Below are 12365 nucleotides of genomic sequence, written 5' to 3' on the forward strand. Positions count from 1 at the left end.
TTTCACACCATACCTGACCTATTATGATTATGCTTCAACTTCATGGGGTTTTCAGTATTTAAATTCTAAACCTAATTCTAAGGTTTCAAAATGATTCACATTCAAACCTACTTTTATGTTTTATAATTAAATAAGAAAATATTGCTTATACCTACATTTTTACTATTCTTGGGCATATTATAATTATTTCTTTAATTTCACCAATAAAATAGCCCATTTCTTCATTAGTAAATTACCAGGCTACTCAATAAAAAAATTAGTTTGAATGTGGCTTGCCATCTCAAAGAGTCATTTCAGTTTGGAATTTTCTCACTTTTTTCATTTGTTCTTTTTGTAAAATGTGAAGATACTTTCTAGGTAAATTAATCCCTTCCAAACGGTAAAATAACTTCCTTCTTGGAAAGAGTTATTAGAGTCTTATTCTTTATAATCTTAAATACCACTTATGTTAGCATGAACAATACATGAAAAAAATTACACTAGTTGAAAAAAGAAGGATTGCGACCTAGGCCAAGTGCATTGCAATTATATGTTCATGGAAAAGTGAGCTTTCTACTGGGAAAAGCATGATATAGATGCCCATGAAATTTCCAAAGTTTAAGTATTTTTGTAAATTAGGTTGTTCCTAGTTAAACAGGTGGCTTTAAAGGCTGGTTTCACTGTTGTTTTAATCATAGTTTAGTTACCATGGAGAAATATGCAAGTTAGCATTTATACACAGAAGTGAAATTTATGCTGCATAGATAATAGCCTAAATTTAGCTTGACTTAAGTTTACCACTTCCTTTTTTTTAAACAAAAAGAATAATAATATATCACGTATATCCATTAACAAGTTAATTTCTTTAATCGCGACTGTTATATTTTTAGAGAATTTCTTTTCTTAAGCCTCAGACACCTCTGTCGCTGTGACCTCTTCCAGTGCGGACTATAATGTAACATATTACATCAGATTTGGTCTAATTGTGTCACCTTAGGTTTAATAAAACACTTTGCTGAGTTTAAAATCAGTTATGTGGTGAAAAAGTAATGTTTGGACACATTGCATCTAGTTGAGTTTTATAAAGGACTATTATTTTCTACTGAAAATCTTTAGGAAATGTGCCGTCCTGATAGGACCAATCTGATTTCATAACCCAACAATAATTTTGATTAGATACGTTTTCTAAAGAGAATTCAGAGGCAGGTCTGTTTCTAATGAACTATTTTGATCTTAATGCCTTCTTCACTGAGTAATAGATTTTTCACTCTGAATTAAGATGTTCGTCTGTGTGGAATCCAGCATCCGTGAGCTGTCTTTCCTGCTTTACCCTGTACCCCTGAACGAAGGCTAAGTTTTCAAGGACAAATGTAGTAAAAGTGTCCTGATCCAACATGAGGTCCCCCAGCACAGGGAGAGAGCAGCAGATCCCTTTCAACACCAGCTGTTCTCACAGATATAGATTGCTGCAGTGAAATTTTCTTAATATAATTCAGGAAGCTCTAGAGAATTCTCCACAACAACTGTGCCAACAAGGAAAATGTTGAATTTTTCATCAGCTGCCCAATGCTGAGAGTTAGTGGGCAATCCGTTCATTCATGACCAGATGTTCAGTGTAGTAACGCTCCGCAGTTAACTTGAACCTTGTGGCCTGTTTACCATTGGCTGCAAGGACATTGGCAGCAAGCTGGCATTGGAGAATTGAGGCCCGCACAAGCGGAAGACCGAAGTGTGTGTCTGCGGCTTCCTGGTTTTCACCAGCGACCAGACAAGGTAGGGAATGATGAAAGGAAGGAAAGACATCACATCAATCATTTTGGAGGTGGGAGAATTTGCTGTATGATTGTGTCATGGGGGAACAGTAGGCAAATTCTTAAACTCCTTTTTATTTGGAAAGAAAGGCAGTCTTTGTTTATTTAGTTAGGCAGATTTTTCAACCTGTGTCTAAACCATGAAACTTTTTATAGTGGGGGCAAGTAGGCATGGGTGGTTAAGACAGTAAGAAAAAGATTTCTAAATTTAAACTGGAGGAAGTCAATAAAATTGACTCTTAATATTGAAACCTGACAAAGTCCAATCTAGAATTGGAAATATGTGATATTTTTGTTTTAGGTAAGTGTTATTATTACAAGTGGAGAATACTTAGATCTTCCATTCATACAGATTCACCATTTCCTTCATATACATGTTTGGAGGCCATGACATTTTTTGTGAGCTCTTTGAAGTAATGATGTTCAGCGGGAGGGGGAACTTAGATGGAGCAGGAGTTTTTGAACAAACAATTTGATTTTTTTACTTTGAAAAGGATTTTTCCTGCAAATAATTAACAGTGTTTGATTCTGGATTTGCAACAGGCCAGGCATGGGGAGGCAGAGTTTGATAACGTGAGGCTTGTCTCAGATGGAGGGCTCATCTCTTCCTGACTACATGGCACTGCACAAGAATTTGAACTATTTATTTCAAAGCAGCATGCACAAAGGAACTTTTAAAATCTTTCTTATTTAACCGCTTTTAACTTGGGCCTTAAATGGTGCCATGTCTACAAGAAGTTGGCCTTTGTTTACTTGAAACTGGAACAGAATGTCATCATGGAATAAACCTTTCGCTTTTTGGAGACTTGGATTGTTTTTCTCTTCCTATAGAATTCTTGACTGCCCCCCAAACCCCCCTCCCCACCACACACACACACACACACACACACACACATCCTTACTGACGCCCATCCATGAGGCACAACTGTAACTTGCAGGACCTTTTAAGCAGAAGCCTTGCAGTAAGGATATTTGCTTTGGCAGAGCTTTCTGCCTTTGGTTTACAAAGTTGCAGTGAACACTTCCTTTGCATTTCCTGCTTACAGAGAGGGTGGGTTGCATGTTGCACTGAGATATGGAAATTCCTCATGACTCCATTTCAAGCCTGAACCTCTTGGCCCTTAGAATCCCACTGTTGAAGTATGTGTTTCTTTTGTCTGCGTGATTTTTTCTTTTTTCTTTTTCTGAAAAGTCCCTTGGCTTGTTGACTTAGAAAGGGGAGGTTTTGAGTTACAGCAGGTCCTGACTTAGGGCTGCTGGGATGCAAGGTGAAAGCATCGCGTTGTTTTCCTGGATGCTAACTTGCTGATAGAAAAGTGAGAACCAGTTTACAGTAGCTCTGACACTACTGTTACCTTTCTGCAGTCCTCTCCAGCTGCTCCGAGCCCTTCGATGCCTTCGCCATGCACACAGTTTGTTCTTGGGTGTGAAAGCAAACAGTATTTGAGTTGGCAGCGACTTCTCTTTCAGTGGAGTTTGCTGCCTCGGCAAGAAACCGCAGCCTGAGCTTTCTGCTGCTGAAGGTTTCCACTGGCAGGATGGCCTTTTCCCACATTTCCTTGGTTTAAGGAAACAGATTTTTGAACTTTTTTTTTTTTTTAAAGACAAAATGCCAACATTTAACAGCTGGAGTCAGTATAATTTATGGTTTTCACTTTATGTTCTTGTGGATGTATAAAAATTAAAAATCCACAATTATTGTTAAATTATGCAAGTTTTTGCAAAAAGAGTGATAAAAATAGAACCTCTGTTATGAGGCATTCAAGAAAGTCATTGTTACCTAAACAGGTATTCTCAATTATTCTATCTTTAATGGTTTTTAATTGTTGTAATTTACTCATATTCTCTTGCATCTCTCAGAGGAGATGTTTCTGAAAGCTCTTCGTGTTTTCTTTGAGGAGCAAGTAGGAGTTTGTTCATTTGAACCACTTCAGTTTTTTTCCACCTTATTTAATTTATTTTATTATATTTGTTTTGTACATGTCGTTGTGTTCATCCTCACTTCAGGTAACCCTTACTGCAACAGCACTTATAAAAGCAAAGGAGTCATAAACCTGCTACCTATCAAGATGTTCCTGTGCCAAGAGGATCCCAGGTGTCGCTCATGAAAGTGATGCAGGCCTTTGTGAGCCACAGAACCTCCCTTGTAGGAAAGCCTCAGTTTTCCTACATTTCCTTTAGGTGAAATTTATAACCCCCACCCCCTTACAGATTTAGCCTGTGGAGGCCTAATTGATTGGAGGCCTCACTGCATTTGCACCACAGCGGAATCAGGAAATGAATGCAGTCAGCCAATAAAAAGTGATGGAATGTTGCCTCAAGATATGTAATATTTTTGTGTTACTAAATTTTTTTTTGGTTATTTAAAAATTTCTAATGATAGAGATAAAGATTCTGAGAACCTTTATTAACATCCCCCCAAAGCCACACCTTTAGTTAAAAAGTAGCTCTGACATCTTTGTTATCTTGATTTCTCAGAAAATAAAATAGGAAGTGAAAAGGCCATTCTACTTGGTACAGTGTGTTACTATAAAGACCATTCGCTCTACGTGTTAGATTTAGGGTCAGAACATTAGCTGTGATGAATAGCTAGGGACAAAATTTTTCTTTTCTTTTCGAGGATAGTGGCAGTTAATCATTTTTATCTGCCCGCCTTGTAGACTTGATTAGATTTATTATGTATGCCGCATGTTTATGGCATTTTTATTATATGTTGTTAATTTGTTGTAACTGCCACTACGTTCTTTTCTTCTTCCCTTTTTCTCCCTTGAGCACCCTTGAAAGCAACTGTTTCCGTGTGCTTTAGGAAACTTCATTTAATTTTTCATTTTAACAAAAGCCCTAATAGTCAACAGGTTAAAAAAAATAATAATAACCGGTGTTACAATGTGTATCTTCAGATAAAAGGAAAATTTGTACTTATGTTAATTTTGAATTCTTATGTTTTCTGTTGTTGATGAAATAATGCATGTTCGGGTAGATTTAGAGAATACACGGCTATAAAAACATTTCACCTGAAACCTAGAAGGGCGAGCTGTGGAACATGCACTAAACTATAATTTTCTTCATTAGTAGAAAGCCATCTATATAGTTTTCAAATCACTGCTAGGTAAGACAATTGGGCCGTTTAACATTTAAGCTGCTTAAAAAGTCACGCAGTTGAATGATGCATTTAGAACATCTTTTTTAGCTTACTAGCTCTCAGAATGGATATGGAATCTGTTAAATATAGAGGCCATTCTTTAAATAAGGCCGACAGTTAAAATTGGGAAGCCAGAGAATTAGATTGGAAATGATTTACGATGAGTCTACAGGACATTAAAAAAATAAAGTTAGAAAAGGAAATCCACTGGCTGCATTGGCTATATTACAGCAGAGAATTTTTACTTTTCATCCCTTTTGAATTGGCTGGATATGTGGGTAATGCATAGAAGCAGACTTTCGGGAAAAATTGACAGAACTTTTCTTTTTATTATATGTTCTGGCATTGGTTTGGTATTGGCATCATAAACCTCTGACTATAACCAAGTCAGTTTCTTGTTTTGACAGTTACAAACTTTTTTCAATAACAGAGAACCACCCCTTCTCTTAAGAGCATTAGACGTTGAAATAAATAGAACCTGGATTGAACAACGACTTTGTTTTTGTCATGCTGCATGAACAGAACACATGGGTCCCTAACAAACACCATTTGAAGATGACACATGGGTGTGGTTATTGAGTTTATAATGTGTAATCATCACACATGCATATATCACTTTTAAGAATTGTTATACATTCGTTCATACTGCACAGCAAGAAGTTGATACATTTTTATGGAAAAAAAATGTGAATTCAAAGAGACAGATTACAGACAATATTAAGTCATTCAGGTATGAAGTGGTTTCACTGATGCTAAAACTTGTTATGATGGCTCATTAAAACATCTAAAGTCCTTACTTATAATGAGAAAGGGAAAGAAACACAATTTTAGATGTCTTAGCTATAAAATCATTAATTATTCCAATTATAGCAATACGATATTGAGTTAATCAAGAAAAAGGGATATATTTACTAACTAATGGCGGAAGACTTCAAGGTAATGAAGTTATTAACCCAGTTTTAGACTTTGGTGTTCTGAGAGATGCACTATGCTGCATTGTGTGCACGAGACCAGCATTTGATTCCAGTACCTCCTGCCCTATTCTGATGTTTGTGTAGGCAACTTTGAAAAAGCAAAAGTTCATACTCAAATTCTGTCCTTAGGAATAAAGTGTCGAAAGAAATAAGATATTTTGTTACCCTCATGAGGAACTTAAGCTAGAGCTGGCTGAAAATATAAACGTTAGATACTTGGGTTAGGGGATTTCTGGCTCATGGCAGCTGGGTGAATAAGCAACAAAGTCCAACAATCTTGGTACTCAGAACAATGAACAATTCCTTTGGTTGGTACACAGAGCTCATAGAGGAGAAAGAAGAAAATATTAGTAACTTGGAAAGGTAGCTGATGTAAGATCACGGAGAACCTCAAATTCAGAGTTAAGAAGTAAAGAATTCAGTAACATTAATTAATATTAATATTAAATACTAATGGCAGATAACATTTGCTATGGGCAAGGCATCAAGCTTAGTGGTTGACAATTCATTGTATTATTTTACTGCTAATAAGCTTCCAAGGACGGTGATTCTTTTTTTTTTTTTTTTTTTTTTGAGATGGAATCTTGCTTTGTCACCAGGCTAGAGTGCAGTGGCACCATCTTGGCTCACTGTAACCTCTGCCTCCTGGGTTCAAGCGATTCACTTGCCTCAGCCTCCCGAGTAGCTGGGACTACAGGCGCGCGCCACCACGCCCAGCTAATTCTTTTGTATTTTTAGTAGAGATGGAGTTTCATCATAATGGCCAGGATTGTCTTGATCTTTTGATGTCACGATCCGCCCGCCTCGGCCTCCCAAAGTAATGAGATTGCAGGCGTGAGCCACCGCACAGGCCAGTGATTCTGTTATTATCTGTAGTTAATAGAGGTGAGAAGACTGAGTCTTGGAAAGGTCATGTGATCTTACCCTGGGCACACAATGGTCAGGTGGAGCCAAGATTTCAAATTAGACTCTGTGGCGTAAGAATCAGCCTTTTGAGGACTGACTCTATTGCCAGTGGGCACAACCAGGGACTTTTGAGCAGAGGAGTCTCTGGTCAGAACTGTGCTCTGGGATAATTCATCTGTCATATTTTAAAGCAATATAGTGAGGAGCCCAGATAGGAGGAAATTGTGAGGTTCTGAAGAGCGGCAACTACAGTCTGCAGTTGAGTGTTTGATGAGACTGGAAAGGCGGTGATGGAGAGGTCCCAAAATCCTTAACGTTTTGGGCAGGACTTGGTGTGAAAGACAGATGATTGGGAGAATGGGGTTGGTATTCTTATCTCTTGCTAATGGAAGAGGAGAGAGGGCAGGCTAGGAAGGGATGAGCTGAGGTTTGGATGTGGCTTGAGGTGCAGACGTTAATTTCAGGCAGAGTCTTTTGGAAGGTGATGAAATACACATTGAACTAGAGGTTAGGAAGATAGTCAGGGCTGGAGAAGGGGATCTGAAGCCACAGAAGCCAGTAGAAAGAGCGAGACTGGTACATTTAGAGAGGTGCGGGGAAAAGAAAGTGGCTGGAGAAGGAGACCACGATATAAATCAGTCTTAGGAGATAAAGAAAAATCTTTCTGCACATTGGAGATGACAGATTTGTAGGCCATGCTTCAGACACATACCTATACATATTCATGTTTGTATACATATTCATGTACATATTTATATATGTATTCCTATATACATTCATATGTATTACTGTGTTTGTATATGTATCTTATTCATGAGCATGCGCTGTTCTCTTATGCTCACATATGTATTCTTGGGAGCCTTTCCCACCTCAGCAAGTGGGGAGAGGAAGAGTAGGGTAGGCGTCAGCTCTCCCGAGAGCAGCTGATTGGGGCAGGTTCTGCTCCCTGCTGCTGCAGTTTGAGAGCAGTAGAGGGAAAACGGGGTTTACTTTGTGTATGTGTGGTTCAGGCCAACACGCAGAATTTTATACCCCTCAAAATGCATTCCTCCACAGAAGCCTGGCAACTTGAAATGCTCTAGGAAATGTTAGGTGATTTATAATACAGTTTTAAAGAATTCAGCAAGATTACCATTCTATTGTGAAATAAGGGCTGACAGTGTGGTCAGTAAACGTGTTAACTTTTCATTTGGGTTGGTGTGTCTGTCCTTTGCAAATCCATTCATCTGCTGAAATGCATATGAGAAGCATTGCTTTTGCCAATGGAGGATTGCAGTTAAGATTTTTTTTTTTTTTTTTTTTTTTTTTTTTTTTTTTACTTCCCTTTCTGTGCCCCTTCTTAATTACTAAGAAGGTTAACAGCACACACTTCAGGGTCACTGATGTTGTGTTGTGTTCTGTTTTTGTTTTTCCTGTAGCCAAAGAAATGCTGTATTATTGCTCAAGTCTGTTTTGTGTTGTTGACTGAAGAGCTAAGAGAGTGCCCGTTTCTTTTTCTTTCAAGATACCACTAAGTGATTTCCTTTTAGGGTTCTAGAAAATGTGTCACCCTGACAAAAATTGCCTTCCCATGCTAGTAGCCTTAAGCTTCTACTTCTTAATTCCTTACATGGCCATTTCCTAAGTGGTTAGAGTTATTTGGAACACCTTAAAATTAAAAAGCTTTCATGCCACCCACTCCACCACTCAGACTGCCAGTGATGTGAAATTCACCTGAACCCTTTACAGTTGGTGATAATTGTTTTAGGAAAATATATGTGATAAAATGCTGCAGGCCCTCATACCAGCGTCAACTCAGAATGTCGTTCACATTTCTTCTGAGAGTCTCCAACTGGCCACATTACTGAGAGCTTTGTCATAATGCTTTAAGTCATTTATCAACTGAGGTCACTTTGACTTTTGAGATTCTAATAAAATTGGCTTGAACTTTTATCTTATACCCTGTGGGAATTCCAACAAGCATTTCTGGAGGCTTTGTTTTCATGGTTGATTTTTGTTAGAGAACTCTTGATACTCCTTCTTTCCATTGCTTTTCTCTCTTCTCTCAGAGTTAGAAATTAGCTTCTTTCCACAATTTCCTTCCACACAGCTCACACAGACCATGGAAGCTTAGGGAGTTGGAGGAAGTTTGCATCAGAGAAATTTGGAAGGATGTTTAACAGCCTGTTTTTTGTTTGTTTGTTTGTTTGTTTTGCTGAGACAGAGTCCCACTCTGTTGCCCCGATTGCAGTGGGCGATCTCAGCTCACTGCAACCTCCACCTCTAGGGGTTCAAGCAATTCTCCTGCCTCAGCCTCCCATATAGCTGGGACTACAGGCTTACACCACCATGCCTGGCTAATTTTTTTGTATTTTTAGTAGAGGCAGGGTTACACCATGTTGGCCAGGCTGGTCTGGGACTCCTGCCTCAGGTGATCTGCCCATCTCTGCCTCCCAAAGTGCTGGGATTACAGGTGTGAGCCACTGCACCCGCCAGCCTTGTATGTTTGCACATACATAGTTGTCCCTGAAGAGCTTTCTCTATACATCATGACTTCCAAATTACCTGACTTACCCTCTTTTATCTGTCTTCTCACCTCTCATTCTTCTGGTTTCTGTTACCAACTCATGTTTCTTAAAAACAGCAATTTAGTTTTCTCTTTCTGTCTCACCATTTCCTTCCAAACCAGGTTCACGGGGGCCTCGTCTTCCATGTTTCAAGTGATGTGTCAAGATGAGCTGACTAGTAAAATGATCATCTTTTTAGTTAAGTACACGTGCACAGACACCCCTGCCTTTTCTCCCTCCACTCTCTCTCCCATAAATGTAGCTAAAACTGAAGCTACTTTGCATAGAAAAAGACATATTAGTGTTTTACCTATTTTGACTGGATCTGCCACACTCTATTCTTTTCATTTATTTCCCTTTAATCAAATAGGTTGATTCAAAGTGCATTTTACCAACATTTTCTCATTGATACTTATTTTCTGATACTAGACCAACAATGTCTGCCCTAAATCCTAGGGCCCAAAACCAAAATCTCAGCCTCAGAGCATTTTATTTGTGCCATTGGTTATCCTGTCTCCCTTGTAAAGTTTAACGCTTTATATGTCATTCTTGAATCCAGTCTTCACTGATAATGAATTCTTCCCCTTCCCCTAGAAATAAAGGATGCCAGTGAAAGGGTAAAGCGGTGCTGTTTGATGCAGAGCTAGCGGAAAGCATTTGCTGTTAGAGAGCCACCTGGAGCTGGCCCATCTTCTCATGTCAGTTTACCATAATAATGTCAGCCAGCATGGGTATCTCATAATTAGATGAGGAACATCAGGCAGTTTCCTGATGGTGTTATCTTTCATAGTTTTCACAGTGATGTTCCTGACTTGGGGTTACAAAAGCTCTGAAAAAACATCTACCAAGCTTGAAGTGCACCCTTATTGGTTATTTTTCAAGTTCTCATACCCACACCTAAATGTATAAGACGTATTTCTCATCAGAGCAGTGGCTCTCAAGGCCTGGGATCCCCAAATCCCAGGAAGTGCCGTCAAAGGATTAGACGATGCCGTCAAAGGATTAGAAGATGTTATCCTGGTGTTTTTCACTATTTAAATTAGGATGAGTTTGGTTGTACTCAACAGAAAGTCCAGTAAAGATAGGCTTAAAGAGTGTCACTGGCAAGTCCTTAGTAGGTAGGCTGCAGGAGAGACTTGATCCAGCTCTCTGCTCTGCTTTTCATGGTGTTGGCTTATCTTCCGAGTGGCCCTGTTTGCAGTCTTAAGATGATTCCTAGCAACTGTCAAGCTGTAGATTTCCTTAAGCATGTGAAGCAGGAGAGTGGAAAAGGGAATATTTTCTTAAGATTGTCAGAAAAATTCTTGAAACTCTAGTTGGACTTGTTTCTGCCACATACCACCCTCCCTGTGGCCAGGGAGATGGAATATATTAGTTGGCATGTTTCAGACTATGTGTTTCCGCCACTGGAGCTGGGGTGGAATCAACTTCTGCAAAATCCCATGACTTCCCATAGGTCAGTTGGTCCCGTTGGGAAGTGGTTTAGAGGAAAAGATGCTGGGGACACAGCCTTAAATGGTTATTTCATTGACCTGTTTTTTTTTTCCTCCCCACCTTTTTTCTTGTTTTGGAGACAGGTCTCTGTCGCCCATGTTGGAGTGCAGGGGCGCCATCATGGCTCAATGCTGCCTCTACCTCCTGGGCTCAAGCAATTCTCCCACCTCAGCTTCCCAAGTAGCTGGGACTATAGGCGTGCACCACCAGGCCCAGCCAAAATATTTTGGATTTTTTGTAGAGATGGGATCTCGCCGTGTTGCTCAGGCTGGTCTTGAAGCCTTGGACTCAAGCAACTCGCCTGCCTAGGCCTCCTGAAGTGTTGCATTTACAGGCGTGAGCTGGGCCTGTTTTCATATTTTTAAAGGCTAACGTTAATTCAGTCATTTGCATAAGACTTTTAGGTTAATCAAATGTCAATTTCCTTGGCTCTTGGTCATAAACATTTTAATCTGTGAGCTCTGATTGGCAATTTGTTAGATGTTCCCTATGAATTAATACTTAACAAATAAGTATTGGTAGAATCTTCTGAAACTTAGCATCTATGTTGGCAGGAGTACTTAGAATTTACTAAAAGGAGTTCTTTGTGGTTAAAAACAATAGAGGGCTGGGCATGATGGCTCATGCTTATAATTCCCGTACTTTGGGAGACTGAGGTGGGTGGATTGCTTGAGCCCAGGAGTTTGAGACCAGCCTGGGCAACACAGAGAGACTCCATCTCTACAAAAAATAGAAAAATTAGCTGGGAGTGCTGTTGTGTCCCTGTAGTCCCAGATATTTGTGAGGTTGAGGTAGGAGGCTCACTTGAGCCCAAGGAGGTTGAGGCTGCAGTGAGCTGTGATTGTGCCACTGCACTCCAGCCTGGGTGACATAGCAAGACCCTGTCTCAAAAAAAAAAAAAAAAAAGGGTTGGGCGCGGTGGCCCACGCCTGTAATCCCAGCACTTTGGGAGGCTGAGGCGGGCGGATCATGAGGTCGGGAGATTGAAACCCCGGTAAAACCCTGTCTAAATGAGGGTCAGGAGATCCTATCTAAATGAGGTCAGGAGATCGAAACCCCGGTAAAACCCTACTAAAAATACAAAAAATTAGCCGGGCGCATTGGCAGGTGCCTGTAGTTCCAGCTACTCGGGAGGCTGAGGCAGGAGAATGGTGTGAACCCAGGAGGCGGAGCTTGCAGTGAGCCGAGATCGTGCCACTGTGCTCCAGCCTGGGCAACAGAGCGAGACTCCATCTCAAAAAAAAAAAAAAAAAAAAAAAAGAGAGAGAGAGAGAGAACCTTCATGTCTCAGGTTTCTGAGTCAATAGCAGATTAATTGTAATTTACCTGAGAAGGTAAGAAGGTACGACCAGGTCAAATGTTGTGCAGATGTGGATAAAAGAAAAAAAGACATTCATTTGTGCTAGTCTTATTTCCAAAATTTTAAATTCAATGTTTCAAGTCCCTTTTTTTCCAGAAATGGTAAGTTTTAAGTTTTACTAGTATGTTTTAAAAACATTAATCATATGGAAAG

General features: G+C 39.6%; 1 protein-coding gene across 1 annotated transcript in view; it reads left to right on the forward strand.

Moving 5' to 3' along the window:
* Window positions 1-1510: 1510 nt before the first annotated feature.
* Window positions 1511-12365, forward strand: part of FOXP1 (forkhead box P1) — a 439375-nt gene continuing 428520 nt past the window's right edge. Inside the window, exon 1 of the mRNA XM_063630740.1 lies at window positions 1511-1752. The gene's annotated coding sequence lies outside the window, so the exon portion shown is untranslated. The remainder of the gene's footprint in view (window positions 1753-12365) is intronic.

Source organism: Symphalangus syndactylus, chromosome 21 (genome assembly GCF_028878055.3).
Source record: "Symphalangus syndactylus isolate Jambi chromosome 21, NHGRI_mSymSyn1-v2.1_pri, whole genome shotgun sequence".
In the NCBI taxonomy this organism is placed as follows: domain Eukaryota; kingdom Metazoa; phylum Chordata; class Mammalia; order Primates; family Hylobatidae; genus Symphalangus; species Symphalangus syndactylus.